The 19,155-nt window shown below is 34.4% G+C and overlaps 1 long non-coding RNA gene across 1 annotated transcript; it reads left to right on the top strand.

The window, feature by feature from the left end:
* The first annotated feature begins 13,319 nt into the window (after nucleotides 1–13,319).
* Nucleotides 13,320–14,252, top strand: LOC148206803 (uncharacterized). Its single transcript, XR_015786492.1, has 2 exons — nucleotides 13,320–13,521; nucleotides 13,795–14,252. It is a non-coding gene; the product is annotated as an uncharacterized LOC148206803 (long non-coding RNA).
* The last annotated feature ends 4,903 nt before the right edge of the window (nucleotides 14,253–19,155 follow it).

Raw genomic sequence — 19,155 nt, 5'->3', positions numbered from 1 at the left:
GTGATATTGGTGAGAAATTGGTGAGAAATTGGTGAGATATTGGTGAGATGTTGGTGAGAAATTGGTGAGATATTGGTGAGAAATTGGTGAGATATTGGTGAGATATTGGTGAGATATTGGTGAGATATTCGTGAGGTATCGGTGAGGTATCAGTGAGATATCGGTGAGATATCGGTGAGGTATCGGTGAGGTATCGGTGAGGTATCTCTGAGATATCGGTGAGATATCGGTGAGGTATCAGTGAGGTATCGGTGAGATATCGGTGAGATATCGGTGAAGTATCGTTGAGGTATCGGTGAGGTATCTGTGAGATATCGGTGATTTATCAGTGAGGTATCGGTGAGATATCAGTGAGATATCGGTGAAATATCGGTGAAATATCGGTGAAATATCGATGAGATATCGGTGAGATATGGATGTTGGTGAGATATTGATCTTGGTGAGATATTGATATTGGTGAGATATTGATGGATATTGGTTAGATATTGATATTGATGAGATATTGGTGGATATTGGTAAGAAATTGGTGAGAAATTGGTGAGATATTGATGAGATATTGGTGAGATATTTGTGAGATATCGGTGAGATATTGGTGAGATATTGGTGAGTTATTTGTGAGATGTTGGTGAGAAATTGGTGATATATTGGTGAGACATTGGTGAGATATTGGTGAGATATTTGTGAGTGAGATATTGGTGAGTGAGAAATTGGTGTGAAATTGGTGAGATATTGGTGAGATATTTGTGAGTGAGATATTGGTGAGTGGCAAATTGGTGTGAAATTGGTGAGATATTGGTGAGAAGTTGGTGAGATATTGGTGAGATATTGATGATATATTGGTGAGAAATTGGTGAGATATTGGTGAGATATTGGTGAGATGTTGGTGAGAAATTGGTGAGATATTGGTGAGACATTGGTGAGATATTGGTGAGATATTTGTGAGTGAGATATTGGTGAGTGAGAAATTGGTGTGAAATTGGTGAGATATTGGTGAGATATTGGTGAGAAGTTGGTGAGAAGTTAGTGAGAAATTGGTGAGAAATTAAAGAGAAATTTGTGAGAAATTGGTGAGATATTGGTGAGAAATTGGTGAGAAATTGGTGAGAAATTGGTGAAAATTTGTGAGAAATTGGTGAGAAATTGGTGAAAAATTGGTGAGAAATTGGTGAGATATTGGTGAGGTAATGGTGAGGTAATGTGAGATAATGGTGAGATAATGGTGAGGTAATTGTGATGTAATGGTGAGATAATAGTGAGATAATGGTGAGATATCTATGACATATCGGTGAGAAACCAGTGAGATATGGGTGAGATTGCGATCTTGGTTAGAAACTGGTGAGATCTTGGTGAGAAATTGGTGAGAAATTTGTGAGAAATTGGTGAGAAATTGGTGAGATATTGGTGAGGTAATGGTGAGGGAATGGTGAGATGAAGGTGAGAGAAAGGTGAGATAATGTTGAGGTAATTGTGAGGTAATGGTGAGATAATAATGTGATAGTGGTGAGATATCAGTTAGATATCGGTGAGATATCAGTGAGATATTGGTGAGATATTGATGATATATTGGTGAGAAATTGGTGAGATATTGGTGAGATGTTGGTGAGAAATTGGTGAGAAATTGGTGAGATATTGGTGAGAAATTGGAGAGATATTGGTGAGATATATGTGAGAGAGATATTGGTGAGTGGGAAATTGGTGTGAAATTGGTGAGATATTAGTGAGATATTGGTGAGAAGTTGGCGAGATATTGGTGAGATATTGATGATATATTGGTGAGAAATTGGTGAGATATTGGTGAGATGTTGGTGAGAAATTGGTGAGATATTGGTGAGACATTGGTGAGATATTGGTGAGATATTTGTGAGTGAGATATTGGTGAGTGAGAAATTGGTGCGAAATTGGTAAGATATTGGTGAGATATTGGTGAGAAGTTGGTGAGAAATTAGTGAGAAATTGGTGAGAAATTAAAGAGAAATTTGTGACAAATTGGTGAGATATTGGTGAGAAATTGGTGAGAAATTGGTGAGAAATTGGTGAAATTTTGTGAGAAATTGGTGAGAAATTGGTGAAGAATTGGTGAGAAATTGGTGAGATATTGGTGAGGTAATGGTGAGGTAATGTGAGATAATGGTGAGATAATGGTGAGGTAATTGTGAGGTAATGGTGAGATAATAGTGAGATAATGGTGAGATATCTATGAGATATCGGTGAGAAACCAGTGAGATATGGGTGAGATATCGATCTTGGTTAGAAATTGGTGAGATCTTGGTGAGAAATTGGTGAGAAATTTGTGAGAAATTGGTGAGAAATTCGTGAGATATCAGTTAGATATCGGTGAGATATCGGTTAGATATCGGTGAGATATCGGTGAGATATTGGTAAGATATGTGTGAGATATGGGTGAGATATGAGTGAGATATCGGTGAGATATGGGTGAGATATCGATCTTGGTGAGAAATTGGTGAGATCTTGGTGAGATATTGGTGAGAAATTGGTGAGATATTGGTGAGATATTTGTGAGTGTGATATTGGTGAGTGGGAAATTGGTGTGTGAGATATTGGTGAGATATTGGTGAGAAGTTGGTGAGATATTGGTGAGATATTGATGATATATTGGAGAGAAATTGGTGAGATATTGGTGACATTTTGGTGAGAAATTGGTGAGACATTGGTGAGATATTGGTGAGATATTGGTGAGATATTGGTGAGATATTGGTGAGATATTGGTGAGATTGGTGAGATATTCGTGAGGTATCGGTGAGGTATCAGTGAGATACCGGTGAGATATCGGTGAGGTATCAGTGAGGTATCGGTGAGGTATCAATGAGGTATCTGTGAGATATCGGTGAGATATCGGTGAGGTATCAGTGAGGTATCGGTGAGATATCGGTGAAGTATCGGTGAGGTATCGGTGAGGTATCTGTGAGATATCGGTGAGGTATCAGTGAGGTATCGGTGAGATATCGTTGAGATATCGGTGAAATATCGGTGAAATATCGGTGAGATATCGGTGAGATATGGATCTTGGTGAGATATTGACCTTGGTGAGATATTGATATTGGTGAGATATTGGTGGATATTGGTTAGATTTTGATATTGATGAGATATTGGTGAGATATTGGTGGATATTGGTAAGAAATTGGTGAGAAATTGGTGAGATATTGATGAGATATTGGTGAGATATTTGTGAGATATCGGTGAGATATTGGTGAGATATTGGTGAGTTATTTGTGAGATGTTGGTGAGAAATTGGTGAGAAATTGGTGAGACATTGGTGAGACATTGGTGAGATATTGGTGAGATATTTGTGAGTGAGATATTGGTGAGTGAGAAATTGGTGTGAAATTGGTGAGATATTGGTGAGATATTTGTGAGTGAGATATTGGTGAGTGGGAAATTGGTGTGAAATTGGTGAGATATTGGTGAGAAGTTGGTGAGATATTGGTGAGATATTGATGATATATTGGTGAGATATTGGTGAGATATTGGTGATGTATTGGTGAGAAATTGGTGAGATATTGGTGAGATGTTGGTGAGAAATTGGTGAGAAATTGGTGAGATATTGGTGAGACATTGGTGAGATATTGGTGAGATATTTGTGAGTGAGATATTGGTGAGAAGTTGGTGAGAAGTTAGTGAGAAATTGGTGAGAAATTAAAGAGAAATTTGTGAGAAATTGGTGAGATATTGGTGAGAAATTGGTGAGAAATTGGTGAAATTTTGTGAGAAATTGGTGAAGAATTGGTGAGATAATGGTGAGATAATGGTGAGGTAATTGTGAGGTAATGGTGAGATAATAGTGAGATAATGGTGAGATATCTATGAGATATCGGTGAGAAACCAGTGAGATATGGGTGAGATATCGATCTTGGTTAGAAATTGGTGAGATCTTGGTGAGATATTGGTGAGAAATTGGTGAGATATTGGTGAGATATTTGTGAGTGTGATATTGGTGAGTGGGAAATTGGTGTGGAATTGGTGAGATATTGGTGTGATATTGGTGAGAATTGATGATTGGAGAAAAATTGGTGAGATATGGTGAGATGGTGATGTGGTGAGAAATTGGTGAGATATTGGTGAGACATTGGTGAGATATTGGTGAGATATTGGTGAGATATTGGTGAGATATTGGTGAGATATTGGTGAGATATTCGTGAGGTATCGGTGAGGTATCAGTGAGATACCGGTGAAATATCGGTGAGGTATCAATGAGGTATCGGTGAGGTATCGGTGAGGTATCGGTGAGATATCGGTGAGATATCGGTGAGGTATCAGTGAGGTATCGGTGAGATATCGGTGAGATATCGGTGAGATATCGGTGAGATATCGGTGAAGTACCGGTGAGGTATCGGTGAGGTATCTGTGAGATATCGGTGAGGTATCAGTGAGGTATCGGTGAGATATCGGTGAGATATCGGTGAAATATCGGTGAGATATGGATCTTGGTGAGATAATGATCTTGGTGAGATATTGATATTGGTGAGATATTGGTGGATATTGGTTAGATATTGATATTGATGAGATATTGGTGAGATATTGGTGGATATTGGTAAGAAATTGGTGAGAAATTGGTGAGATATTGATGAGATATTGGTGAGATATTTGTGACATATCGGTGAGATATTGGTGAGATATTGGTGAGTTATTTGTGAGATGTTGGTGAGAAATTGGTGAGAAATTGGTGATATATTGGTGAGATATTGGTGAGATATTTGTGAGTGAGATATTGGTGAGTGAGAAATTGGTGTGAAATTGGTGAGATATTGGTGAGATATTTGTGAGTGAGATATTGGTGAGTGGGAAATTGGTGAGATATTGGTGAGAAGTTGGTGAGATATTGGTGAGATATTGATGATATATTGGTGAGAAATTGGTGAGATATTGGTGAGATATTGGTGAGATTGGTGAGAATTTGGTGAGATATTGGTGAGACATTGGTTGATATTGGTGAGATATTTGTGAGTGAGATATTGGTGAGTGAGAAATTGGTGTGAAATTGCTGAGATATTGGTGAGATATTGGTGAGAAGTTGGTGAGAAGTTAGTGAGAAATTGGTGAGAAATTAAAGAGAAATTTGTGAGAAATTGGTGAGATATGGTGAGAAATTGGTGAGAAATTGGTGAGATATTGGTGAGAAATTGGTGAGAAATTGGTGAGAAATTGGTGAGAAATTGGTGAGAAATTTGTGAAAAATTGGTGAGAAATTGGTGAGATATTGGTGAGGTAATGGTGAGGTATTGTGAGATAATGGTGAGATAATGGTGAGGTAATTGTGAGGTAATGGTGATATAATAGTGAGATAATGGTGAGATATCTATGAGATATTGGTGAGGAAATTGTGAGAAATTGGTGAGAAATTCGTGAGATATTTGGTGAGGTAATGGTGAGGAAAAAGTGAGATAAAGGTGAGATAGTGTTGAGGTAATTGTGAGGTAATGGTGAGATAATAATGAGATAATGGTGAGATATCAGTTAGATATCGGTGAGATATTGGTAAGATATGTGTGAGATATGGGTGAGATATGAGTGAGATATCGGTGAGATATGGGTGAGATATCGATCTTGGTGAGAAATTGGTGAGATCTTGGTGAGATATTGGTGAGAAATTGGTGAGATATTGGTGAGATATTTGTGAGTGGGAAATTGGTGTGGAATGGTGAGATATTGGTGAGAAGTTGGTGAGATATTCGTGAGATATTGATGATATATTGGAGAGAAATTGTTGAGATATTGGTGAGATGTTGGTGAGAAATTGGTGAGATATTGGTGAGACATTGGTGAGATATTGGTGAGATATTGGTGAGTGAGATATTAGTGAGTGAGATATTGGTGAGTGAGAAATTGGTGTGAAATTGGTGAGATATTGGTGAGATATTTGTGAGAAGTTGGTGAGAAGTTAGTGAGAAATTGGTGAGAAATTAAAGAGAAATTTGTGAGAAATTTGTGAGATATTGGTGAGAAATTTGTGAGAAATTGGTTAAAATTGGTGAGAAATGAGTGAGAAATTGGTGAAAAATTGGTGAGATATTGGTGAGGTAATGGTGAGGGAATGTGAGATAATGGTGAGATAATGGTAAGGTAATTGTGAGGTAATGGTGAGATAATAGTGAGATAATGGTGAGATATCTATGAGATATCGGTGAGAAACCAGTGAGATATGGGTGAGATATCGATCTTGGTTAGAAATTGGTGAGATCTTGGTGAGAAATTGGTGAGAAATTTGTGAGAAATTGGTGAGAAATTCGTGAGATATTGGTGAGGTAATGGTGAGGGAATGGTGAGATAAAGGTGAGATAATGTTGAGGTAATTGTGAGGTAATGGTGAGATAATAATGAGATAATGGTGAGATATCAGTTAGATATCGGTGAGATATCGGTGAGATATCGGTGAGATATTGCTAAGATATGTGTGAGATATGGGTGAGATATGGGTGAGATATGGGTGAGATATCGATATTGGTGAGAAATTGGTGAGATATTGGTGAGGTATGGGTGAGGTAATGGTGAGGTAATGGTGACGTATCGGTGAGATATCGGTGAGATATAGGTGAGGTATCGCTGAGGTATCGGTGAGTTATCGGTGATGTAACAGTGAGATATCGGTGAGATATCAGTGAGGTATCGGACAGGTATCGGTGAGGTATCGGTGAGATATCGGTGGGATATCGATGAGATATCGGTGAGAAATGAGTGAGATATGAATATTGGACAGATATTGATCTTGGTGAGATATTGATATTGGTGATATATTGGTGAGATATTGATATTAGTGAGATATTGCTCGATATTGGTGAGATATTGATATTGATGAGATATTGGTGAGATATTGGTGAGAAATTAGTGAGAAATTGGTGAGATATTTATGAGATATTGGTGAGATATTGGTGAGAAATTGGTGAGATATTGCTGAGATATTGGTGAGATATTGGTGAGATGTTGGTGAGAAATTGGTGAGATATTGATGAGAAATTGGTGAGATATTCGTGAGATATTTGTGAGATATTCTTGAGATATTGGTGAGATATTGGTGAGTGAGATATTGGTGAGTGAGAAATTGGTGTGAACTTGGTGAGATATTGGTGAGAAGTTGGTGAGAAGTTAGTGAGAAATTGGTGAGAAATTAGAGAGAAATTTGTGAGAAATTGGTGACATATTGGTGAGGTAATGGTGAGATAATGGTGAGATAATAGTGAGGTAAGGGTGAGGTAATAGTGAGATAATGGTGAGATATCTGTGAGATATCGGTGAGATATCGTTGAGATATGGGTGAGATATCGATTTTGGTGAGAAATTGGTGAGATCTTGGTGAGAAATTTGTGAGAAATTGGTGAGAAATTTGTGAGGAATTGGTTAGAAATTTGTGACATATTGGTGAGAAATTTGTGAGATATTGGTGAGAAATTGGTGAGAAATTGGAGAGATATTGATATTGGTGAGAAATTGGTAAGATGTTGGCGAGATATTGGTGAGGTATTGGTGAGGCATTTGTGAGGTAATGGGCAGGTATTGGTGAGAAATTGGTGAGAAATAGGTGAGAAATTGGAGACAAATTGGGGAGATATTGGTGAGAAATTGGTAAGGTAATGGTGAGATAATCGTGAGGTAATGGTGAGATAATGGTGAGGTAATTGTGAGGTAATGGTGTGGTAATGGTGAGGTAATGGTGAGGTAATGGTGAGGTAATGGTGAGGTAATGGTGAGGTAATTGTGAGAAATTTGTGAGGTAATGGTGAGGTAATGATGAGATATTGGTGAGGTATTGGTGAGATATTTGTGAGATATTGGTAAGGTAATGGTAAGGTAATTGTGAGGTATTTGTGAGGTAATGGTGAGAAATTTGTGAGCTATCGGTGAGATATCGGTGAGATATTGTTGAGGTATCGGTAAGATATTGGTGAGGTATCGGTGAGGTATCAGTGAGGTATCAGTGAGATATCGGTGAGATATCGGTGAGGAAAGGGTGAGATGTGGATGTTTGTGAGATATTGATTTTGGTGAGATATTGGTGAGATATTCATATTAGTGAGATACTGGTGAGATATTGGTGAGATATTGGTGGATATTGGTGTGAAATTGGTGAGATATTGGTAAGATATTAGTGAGATATTGGTGAGATTTTGGTAGGAAATTGGTGAGACATCTGTGAGAAATTTGTGAGATATTGGTGAGATATTGGTGAGATGTTGGTAAGAAATTGGTGAGAAATTGGTGAGATATTGGTGAGTGATTGGTGAGAAATTGGTGAGTGATTGGTGAGAAATTGGTGAGGTAATTGTGAGATAATGGTGAGGTAATGGTGAGGTAATGGTGAGGTAACGGTGAGATATTGGTGAGATATTGGATAGATATTGGTCAGATATTGGTTGGATATTGGTGAGATATTGGTGAGATATTGGTGAAATATTGGTGAAATATTGGTGAGATATTGATGACATATTGGTGCGATATTGGTGAGATATTGGTGAGATATTGGTCAGGTAATGGTGAGGTATTTGTTAGTTAATGCTGAGGTATGGGTGAGGTATCGGTGAGGTATTGGTGAGATATAGGTGAGATATCAGTGATGTATCAGTGAGGTATCGGTGAGATATATGTGACGTATCGGTGAGATATCTGTGAGGTATCGGTGAGATATTGGTGAGATAATTTGTTAGAAATTGGTGAGATATTGGTGAGATAATGGTGAGGTAATGGTGAGATAATGGTGAGATAGTGGTGAGGTAATGGTGAGGTAATGGTGAGGTAATGGTGAGATATTGGTGAGATAATGGTGAGATATTTGTGAGAGATTGGTGAGATATTAGTGAGATAATGATGAGATATTGGTGATATATTGGAGATATATTGGTGATATATTGGTGATATATTGGTGAGATATTGGTGAGATATTCGTGAGATGTTGGTGAGAAATTGGGGAGAAATTGGTGAGATATTGGTGAGAAATTGGTGAGATATTCGTGAGATATTGGTGAGATATTCGTGAGATATTGGTGAGTGAGAAATTGGTGTGAAGTTGGTGAGATATTGGTGAGTGAGAAATTGGTGTGAAGTTGGTGAGATATTGGTGAAATATTGGTGAGAAGTTGGTGAGAAGTTAGTGAGAAATTGGTGAGATATTGGTGAGATAATAGTGAGATGATGGTGAGGTAATTGTGAGGTAACGGTGATATAATAGTGAGATAATGGTGAGATATCTGTGAGATATCGGTGAGATACCAATGAGATATCGGTGAGATATGGGTGAGATGTCGATTTTGGTGAGAAATATGTGAGATCTTGGTGAGAAATTGGTGAGAAATTGGTGAGATATTGGTGAGGTAATGGTGAGGTGATGGTGAAATAATGGTGAGGTAATTATGAGGTAATGGTGAGATAATAGTGAGATAATGGTGAGATATCTGTGAGATATCAGTGAGATATCGGTGAGATATCTGTGAGATATGGGTGAGATATGGGTGAGATATCGATCTTGGTGAGAAATTGGTGAGATCTTGGTGAGAAATTGGTGAGAAATTTATGAGAAATTTGTGAGATATTGGTGAGATCTTGGTGAGAAATTTGTGTGATATTGATGAGATATTGATGAGATATTGGTGAGATATTGGTGAGATATTGGTGACGTAATTGTGAGATATTGGTGAGGTAATGGTGAGGTATCGGTGAGGTATCGGTGAGGTATCGGTGAGATATCGATGAGATATCGGTGAGATATCGGTGAGGTATCGGTGAGGTATCGATGAGATATTGGTGAGGTATCAGTGAGATATCGGTGAGGTATCACTGAGGTATCGGTGAGGTATCAGTGAGATATCGGTGAAATATCGGTGAGATATCGGTGATATATTGGTGATATATTGGTGATATATTTGTGATCTATTGGTGAGATATGGGGAGATATTGGTGAGATATTAGTGAGATATTGGTGATATTGGTGAGATATTGGTGAGAAATTGGTGAGAAATTGGTGAGAAATTGGTTAGAAATTGGTGAGAAATTTGTGAGATATTGATGAGATATTGGTGAGATATTGGTGAGATATTGGTGAGATATTGGTGAGATATTGGTGAGATATTTGTGAGATATTTGTGAGATATTGGTGAGATATTGGTGAGATATTGATGGTTCACGAATTTTTTTTTTGTACCACTGCAAAAGTCTCTTACTACTGGAGATATTTTATGTATGTATAAATTCATGTTCTTCTCTTATTTTATCTAATGCACGACTTTATTTATATTTGGGTTAAATATGTTTTTAGTCCCTAAACTATCAAGCGATTTTGGGTTTAGTTCCTCCTACAAACTAAGGTACATTTTAGTCCTCCTTCTTAAGGAAACTTTGATTTTAGTCCTCCAAACCCAACGGTGTTAAAAAAAAGGTCGAGGTGGCTAACGGTGAAATTGTACGATTTTTTTTTCTGACATTGAGTCAGTCTTTCTCAGCTTTTCTCTCTCCCTCTCCCTCGTCTCCTTCCATTGAGTTAGTCTTTTACACTATCACCTCTCTCTCTCTTCAACTTCTCTTTCTCTCTCATTCATCCAAACCCATTCCAATTCTCACTCTCATGGGTTGAAGAAACCTTGAAAAGTCACAATCTCATGTTTGTTCTTAATGAAAAGGTTTAATTACCATGTCTGCTTCATGAATGCATATACACATAAATCCTACATTTCAACCCTATCCATATTCAGATCCATATCTAACTACAACAGACTCCTGTATCTGTTTTGTACATAAGAAAAAACACAATAAATGGAACAGAAATAATTAAGAAATAAATGGTAAAAATATTACCTGGTTGAAAATAAAGCAGTATTCTTCCCTGCTTCATTATTTCACTGTTTTTAATTCTTTAATTTTTAAATTAAACACTGTTTTTAAAATTATTATCTACCAACTAAATACATTTATCGGAATAAATTTCTTAAAATTAACATTTCCTATTAATAGAATATTATTTCTATCAAAAGCTAGAAACATATAAACATGCTCGTTTCCACACCTTTGATATGTTATCCCCATATGCTTTTCTAAATTACTATTAAATGTAAGAGATACCTTTGGAGAGAACATCAGCTGAAGCTCTATCGTTGCTCCATCAACCTTTGAGCTTCATGAAAATGTCACGGGTTAGTCTGTCTTTGTGTTCAGCATGTTAGTTTGGTATCCCAATCCCATCCATCCATATAGGAATGAACTATTTGAAACTGAATTGCGTGCAAGGTTTTTGTTGTGGAAGCATTATGTTATGAGGTGATAATTTTACCTTGTCATTTTAAGAACTAATGACGTGCACATTCATTTGAGTGGTGGTGGTTTAATTGTTGCTCGTAGTTGAAGCACAGGTTACTAGACATTTTACTTTATTCACGGTCTTAGGTTCTTAATGCCAATTTTACACAGATCATTAAAGTGCATTATGTTGGTATCTGAAATTATTCCATGTGTTTCATCATCTAGGAGTCAGTACCCATTCAAGTGTAGCATGGTGTTTCTGGAATTCAATATCCTGATAGCTCTCAACAACCGTTACAGCGTCAATGACCTTTTTGCAGAGGGTGGGGAGGTTGGGTAGAAGATGGAAGGAAGAGACGAGGGAGAGAGAGAGAGGGAGAAAAGGTGAGAAACACTGACTCAGCGCAAGAAAAGAAAATCATGTCAATCTACAGTTAGCCACGTCAGCTGGTTTTTAACGGTGTTAATTTTGGAGGACTAAAATCAAAGTTTTCTTAAGGAGAATGAGTAAAATGTACCTTAATTTGAAAGAGGGACTAAAACCAAAATCGCGTGATAATATAGGGACTAAAAACATATTTAACCCTTTTTAAATTTACGTATCAATTTGCATGAATTTATAATTTAATTAGAAAATTTTTTAATTATTAAAAATAACATTTATAAATTTATTAGATTTAATAAAAATATTTTTAAAGAAATAAAATTCGAGTATCGGATATGAAAATCATCGGATGTTGATATCTAATAAAATAACAATCGGATATGGAGGTCTAATTTTTTGTTTCTTTAAAGTTTAATTCTGTATACTTATTTAATTATTTTACTAATTTATAATTATATTTAAATTTGTGTATCAATATTTATATTTATAATTTAAATAAATTATTTTTAATGGTTAAAAAGTAATTTTTTTAAATTTAATATAAATATTATAGAAATGAAAATATTTATCGGATAATCCGAGAAAGTACTCGTCGATCCCCAATATTCGATGAATGAAGTATCGGATATGCAGATCCGATTTGTATATATTTGTTATTTTCTTTACATTTTTTCTACTTGTTTTCCGTTTGCTGCATGATGCTTTGTTAAGCTTTTCTTTTACATGTTTTTTCCTTACTGCATGCTGCTTTATTAATATTATGCATTATTAAGTTTTTTTACATTGCTTTAGGTTTGTTGCATGCTTCTTTATTAATATTATTTAACAATAGAATTCTTTTATAAAAAATATAAATAAAATCAGTTAACTTAATTTTTATAATTATTAAATTTTGTTAATATAAACAATGTATTTTAAATGTTTAATTTTTATAATATAAAAAATAACATTTAGAGGTATTTAAATTATTTGTAAGTTGATTATATTATTTATAAATGTATAATTTATACTATTAGTTTATGATTTTATAATTTAATTATAAATGTTAATTTATTGTATTAGTTTTTTTTGTTGAATTTTTTGTATAAAATAAATTATTAATTTTTCTTTTATTTATTAAAAAATTTTGGTATTTAAAATTGATATGAAAATTTTTAATAATGAGATGTAGTGAAAGAATGAAGAGAGGATGAGAAAAATTCAAAAGAAGAAAAATGAGATACAAATAGTATTAAAATGCAACAAGGAAGTATGAAGGAAGAATATCTGTGCATACTGGTAAGAAAAAAAATCTTTGAGCATTTTATTTTTTGTTTTTTTAAGGCTTAATACCAGTTTCGCTCGAAAATGTCAAATTAGTCTCTCCTTTAAAAACTGCGTCAATTACGTCCTCACTTAATAAAATTTGCATCAATGAAATACATTCCGTTAAATCCGTACAAACAGCGTTAATTGAGGAAGTAGAAGAAAGAGAAAAATAATTAACGCTGTTTGTACGGATTTAACGGAAGGGATTTCATTGATGCAAATTTTATTAAGTGAGGAAGTAATTGAAGCATTTTTTAAAGGATGGACTAATTTGACATTTTCGAGCGAAACTGGGGACAAAATAGGGTATTAAGCATTTTTTTAAATATTAAAAGTTTCTTAATTATAGGATAATTTGGGCATTTTAGAAAATTTTGGAGGTGTAGGATGAAGGGGTTGGAGGTGCAGGGTGAAACACCCCCAATGACTATGTGGGTTGAGACCGATGGACCTTGTGTTCCTTACCATCTCCATTTTGTTGCCCTGCCTGCTTCAGATTTGAGACAGACATCGCATGCGAACATATTTTGATTTTTAACAATGTTCCGGCGAAGCAGGTTTCTTTCCTTCCCTATGGTAATTGGTGCAGTCATGTAAGTTTTTCTTTTCTCTCCCTACGCGTATCCAATTTAGCTCTACAAATACATGCCCCAATTTAATTGCTCTGTTTAATATGTTGATCTTGTTCATCTTGGCCTTTGGTGACTTCATCTGTAATATAAATCAAATTAGGATTACTAAAACTTATAAGCACAACATTTGTAGGGATATTAGCTCCCAGAACAATCAAATTAAAATCTGTTTGAAGAGTTTTGAATTAGTTTGGTCTAGTTAGTTATGTAGCTAGATTTTGTATGTCTATGCAGTATTGGTGTTGTTTCTGGGAAGGCAATATTTGGACCCCCACTTGATGAGTATTGGAAAAAGAAGCATCAAGAAGAGATATCTGCAGCCGCTACTAAGGAGAATGACTCAACTCCAACTTAGTTCACCATCAAGTAACAACATCATCGTATTTTTCTCTTTCTTAGGACTAAAGATAAGGATTGATAGGCCACATTTTGAATTTAATCTTGAAAGAGTCACTGCATTAACTTTGCTAGGGATTTTTGTTGTATAATCAGTCTGAACTCTTTAGTCTTTCCAATGTGAGGAGTGAGTTTTGATTCTCTTTCCCTGTCTTTTACTATCAAGCTAGATTTGTAGAAATTATCTGTATAATTTGTTTTTCAGCTACCATTGGGTTACAAGCATTCATATTAAGCAGTTGCCATCAATGTAAAATTGTTATTCTCTAATAAAACAAGTTGTCCTTTGAACTGCATATACAAATTTTATAACTGAGTGACTGGATTCCTCCATTTCTGTACAGACTCCTTTTATTCAATACAACTCATACATTCCATTCCATCTTGATTATCTATCAATTTGAAATCTGTTAAGAAAACAGCCAGTCTTCTAATTCGTAATCTGCTATAGGAGCAATCAGTCTCTAATTTGTAATCTGTTAAGAGAGTAACCAGTTTCCTAATTTGTAACATGTTAAAGGAACAATCAGTCTCCTAAATCGAAATGGTTAAATAGATAGCCTCTTAACACATCATCGACTAATGCAACAAATAATGTCCCATGGGATTCGCAGTGAGCATACACATATTTGAAAAGATTGTCCAAAATTCCAAAAGTAAAGCACATATAAGTGTTTAGGTCAAAATGGTTCCACAATTATGCAGACGCAAAAACACAGAAGTTCACATCAACCAAGTACGCAAGGCATCGTTTTAAAAGATATCAAAATACCATGAAATGGTTGTTACGATGTGACTAATCGAGTTCCAAAGAGGTTGATCAAAGCTATAGGGTGGTCGAAAGTATTTGGAACCAAATTGTAGCAGCAACACAGTTATAACAAGTAGCAGTAAACGAAAATGATCGCGAAGACGGAATCAGATCAGATAAGTTCTACCTACGCTAACAAATGGGGGAAGAGACTAGTTGATACAATAAATGATCAGCAAAAATCAGTTAAGGCGCATCAAAGCAGCAGACAGCATTCTTCTTTTTTCCTCTAGTTCTCTTGGCAGGACCATTGGAGATTGACTCCTGACTAGCGGTCGGCTGAGATGCCGCTTTTGCACCAGTAGTTTGGTCACCATCACGACGACGTCTCTTAACAGTTCGACTTCCTGTTGGGAATGAGTCACCCAATTAATGGTGGAAGCTTTCAGACCCGTTTTTTCAATCTCCTTGTTTCAAACAAGGAAAAGACAGAACACTTTGAATGTTCTCTGGCTGATTGGATCCAGTTACCTTTTGGCCAGAGAAACTAAAGCCCTTTTGATTGAAGAGTAGACAACAATATTGCCTTGTCCCAATAGGTGGGGGAGGAGGCTTGCATGAAGTATTTGACAGTCAGTAAAACTTGTTGATATACTAAACGTGATCAAAAAGCGAGTCTTGTACAATTGATCCTGGTTTTGTACACAAGTTTCTCTCCAAAAGCAAACTAATGGATTTACTGGCATCTCTAACTAATACACTAACAGGAAGGGAAAGAATGTTGGTTCTTTAATACCTAGTAAGAATAAAAACTGGATACATGTGTGCAGAGGTTAAGATCTGTGGCTACTAAAATTCTTTAATACCATAAAATTTGCATAACTAAACTAGGAAAATTTATATGGTTGTACTCTTAAAGTGTATTGCAGTAAACGGAAACAGATACCTTTGTAAGATTTCTAAGAGTTCAATGTAAAAATGAATGCATTTATAAACAGAGTGATGGGTGTGTAATGCGAGAAATTAGTCAGGAAGGAGAAGAAGAGAGAGGAACTGAGAACCAAAAATGGCGATAATTGACCAAGCAAGGGTTTTCCCCTTCTTATGACTGTTTAAGCATATCCAATAATGATTCCCTTCTCATTTTCATTCAACTTTCACGTTTTCTTCCTCTTACAAGTGCTCAGTCAATAATGTATGCCAGTTTTCCTTTTCCACAGTGAATATTGAGTTCACATTGGAGGCAGTTTGGTATGTTAATTCCGAACCTTTTTCTTCAATGGACAGTTGAGAAGTTAAACATGACTCTATTTTTTCATTGGTCTTGATTTTTCCTAACATTTTCCCTAAGAAAACCCAACACAAGATAAATATCAACAACTTGGAATTCTCTACCAAATAAACCTACAACCCGAAAGTTGGAAGATTCACTTCTTCCATTTGCAGGTATAATCACTAAACCTCAGCTCCGACGAGTTCTTTGGAAATTAGCAATTATGATCTTTTGTTGTTCTACACCGAACCAAGCAGTATAGGTATATTCACGAGGGAAAACCTATACAGTATAAGAAATAGCTGGGTCACTCCCGTAAAAGTTGGGCTTAATCCGTACAATCCTGAATAAATCTTCGTTGGATTAATCCGTATTTATGAATCAGGTAATTAAAAAAAAATAACATGTTAATCTAAACCGCTGAGGGTTCATTCTTAGGTGAGATTAATTGGAGCTAAATTCCACAACTCCAACTTGTCCGAACGACAATGAGGTACATACACAAGACACGTTTAAGTTAACGTACACCCCGCTTAAAGTATATTGTAATCGATGTACCTGTCGAAATGATCCTTGGAGTACATACAGTTTGAGAATTGGATAGATTTCTATATTCAGGGCCAATTACTTTTAAGTCATAGAAGATATACGTGTGTTTATATTCAGGAGCTTTTAATATTAGAAAAGGCTACTTCAATTAACAAGATTTTGTTATAATTTCAAATTGGATGATTCGCTGATCCAACTGACAGAAATTTATAAATGGAATCATTATTTTTTTACTTTTACTGAAAATTTGGAATAAACTACTCTGTCTACATCCTTTTTATTAAGATAATTTATATTTGGAACTAGATCATAGTATAAAATCATTTTAGTGCTGGTCTATAAACTATTCATTCTTAATGGCTTTTATTTGCACATATTTACGAATAATTATATTTATAAGAAAAAATCACACCTTTTTTTTCAAATGTAAATAAATTTTAATCACTTTTACTTCATTTAAGTAAGTGTATGAGCTTTAATTATTATCTTTTATTTTACGAGAAATGCATTTTAAGAAGAATAACAAAAAATAATAGAAATTTTTTGTTACTGTTATCTTATTTTCTTAGTTAATGAGTTTATATTTTTGTTTAAATGAATACCGAGGTGATATAAATGTTAATATTTTTAGACATGAGAGACCTAGCCGTTAGATAGTTGGTAATGTAAAAGTTAAAGTTTGATAGAGGTTATTGTACAAAATAAATTATCAACAATATATTTAGGTAATTTTATAATCTAAAAATAAATATTTATCATGTACAACACATCTAATTCGAATATAGTATAAAAAGAAAAAAAGTATTTTGAGTGTTTGAGAATTTCAAATATAAGGATGACTCAAATAATTTTATCTTATTTTCATGAGAGATTTATCTTATTTTGCTAGAGACTATCTCTTAAATGTCATTAATTTAATTAAATTTTATATTTTTAATCGCTCTTTTACATCAAGTTCTTAGAAAATATCACATAAAACAGAATTTATTTTTAAATTAAATTAGTAAAATTAAACGTCGTAGCTATTTTCATAATCAGTAAGAATAAATTTTCCTTATATTTGAAACACGAAGAAGTATGCTATTACAATTCAATGCTTATGCATGAATAATGTAAAACAATTTCAAACTATACCAATAAAAAAGAATTTTGGTGTGATTTTTGAAATAATTATTGTAAAAATTAACAAATATATGCGTATAGTATAGGCCGTTTAGTCAAAGACAAAACGTAGTTGGACCAACCGAATCCAATTAAATGGTCAAATGTAGAGGACACGTCCTCAACTTGACGGGTATGTTTAATATAATTAGTGAGCACAAATGTAGTTTAACAAAGGTAGATCTCGAATAAGCTAAATAACAAAATTAAGATTTGTTTGAGTCGGTAATAAGTAAAAGTGTATTGTGAGTAATATAAATAAAATATCTAAGTAAAATAGTTGGCCCTTACTGTTACAGTATTAACATGTACTTAGAAAAATATTGACTTAAACATCCAAATATCTTGTGCAAATGTAACCCAAATAGTTTGGATGATCAATTAGACCGAATACTAAGAAACTAAAGACCATTAAGTGATGCAAAGACTAAAACATCTAAGAAGTCATGACAGTAGAAGAGCTTAACAGGTGAAAACAATATGCTTGCAATTAAATAATAATGTAATATTGTTTTGTGTCAACGCACAACCAATTATGTCAAATTAAATGTTAAATTAGAAAGAAAGAAAAAAGAAAGCATATGCTAGTAATATGAATAATTTTACAATATTCAATTACGAATAATTATACATAATAAGTTGATTCTCTTCTATAACTAGCTTAAAAGTTATAAGTACGGAAACTTTTGATTGATTAATAACATGGATTAAATTTATTTAAGTATAATTTGTAAACAAATAATAAATAATAAACTAGTGCTGTCAAGATGGGTTAGAACTGCAAGTCAATCCGGTCCATCACGGGTTCGGGTTGGGTTAGGTTTGAAAAAAATGAAATTTTTTTTATACAGACCAAATTTTAACCCGGCTCACTTAGAACTCGACTCACCCCTATAGAATTCATGGTGAGCCGGGTTGGCTCACCAACCCACGTAATTTAATTTAATTATTTATTATTTATTATTTTAATATTATTAGTTAACATTTTTTTTTTATTGTATTGTAGATGAGAATAAAGAAAAAGATGTTTCAAGAGCAAAATATTATAAATTTATCAAGACTCTAATCTTATAAGTGAATAAGTGACAAAATTTATTAATACTATAAACTTATTTATTGGCTTTTTTGGTTTGCTTTTGGATTACATTTGAGTTGTATATTAACTTTTTATTTTGAATTGTTTTTGGAATTTAACATCATTTTAGAGAGAGAAATTAATTAAATTTGAATTACAAAAAAACGTAATTTTTTTTATTTTAAAAAAAAACTTGTAAACTCATCAACTAGTGGTAAACTGAGTCGGGTTCAAATTTTTTCGATTCTAATAAATAAGTCAGGTTGAGTTAACTCATTAAGTAATTAACCTGTAGCAAGGTGGACCGAATTGAGCCGAATGATCAGTTTTGATACCACTATAATAACCTAACACTATATAGTCACCACATAGGTTGAATGAGTTTCATAA

This window comes from Vigna umbellata, chromosome 1 (genome assembly GCF_029865625.1).
Source record: "Vigna umbellata cultivar VRB3 chromosome 1, Vumbellata_1.0, whole genome shotgun sequence".
Lineage (NCBI taxonomy): Eukaryota > Viridiplantae > Streptophyta > Magnoliopsida > Fabales > Fabaceae > Vigna > Vigna umbellata.
This window is presented reverse-complemented; position numbering and strand designations above follow the sequence as displayed.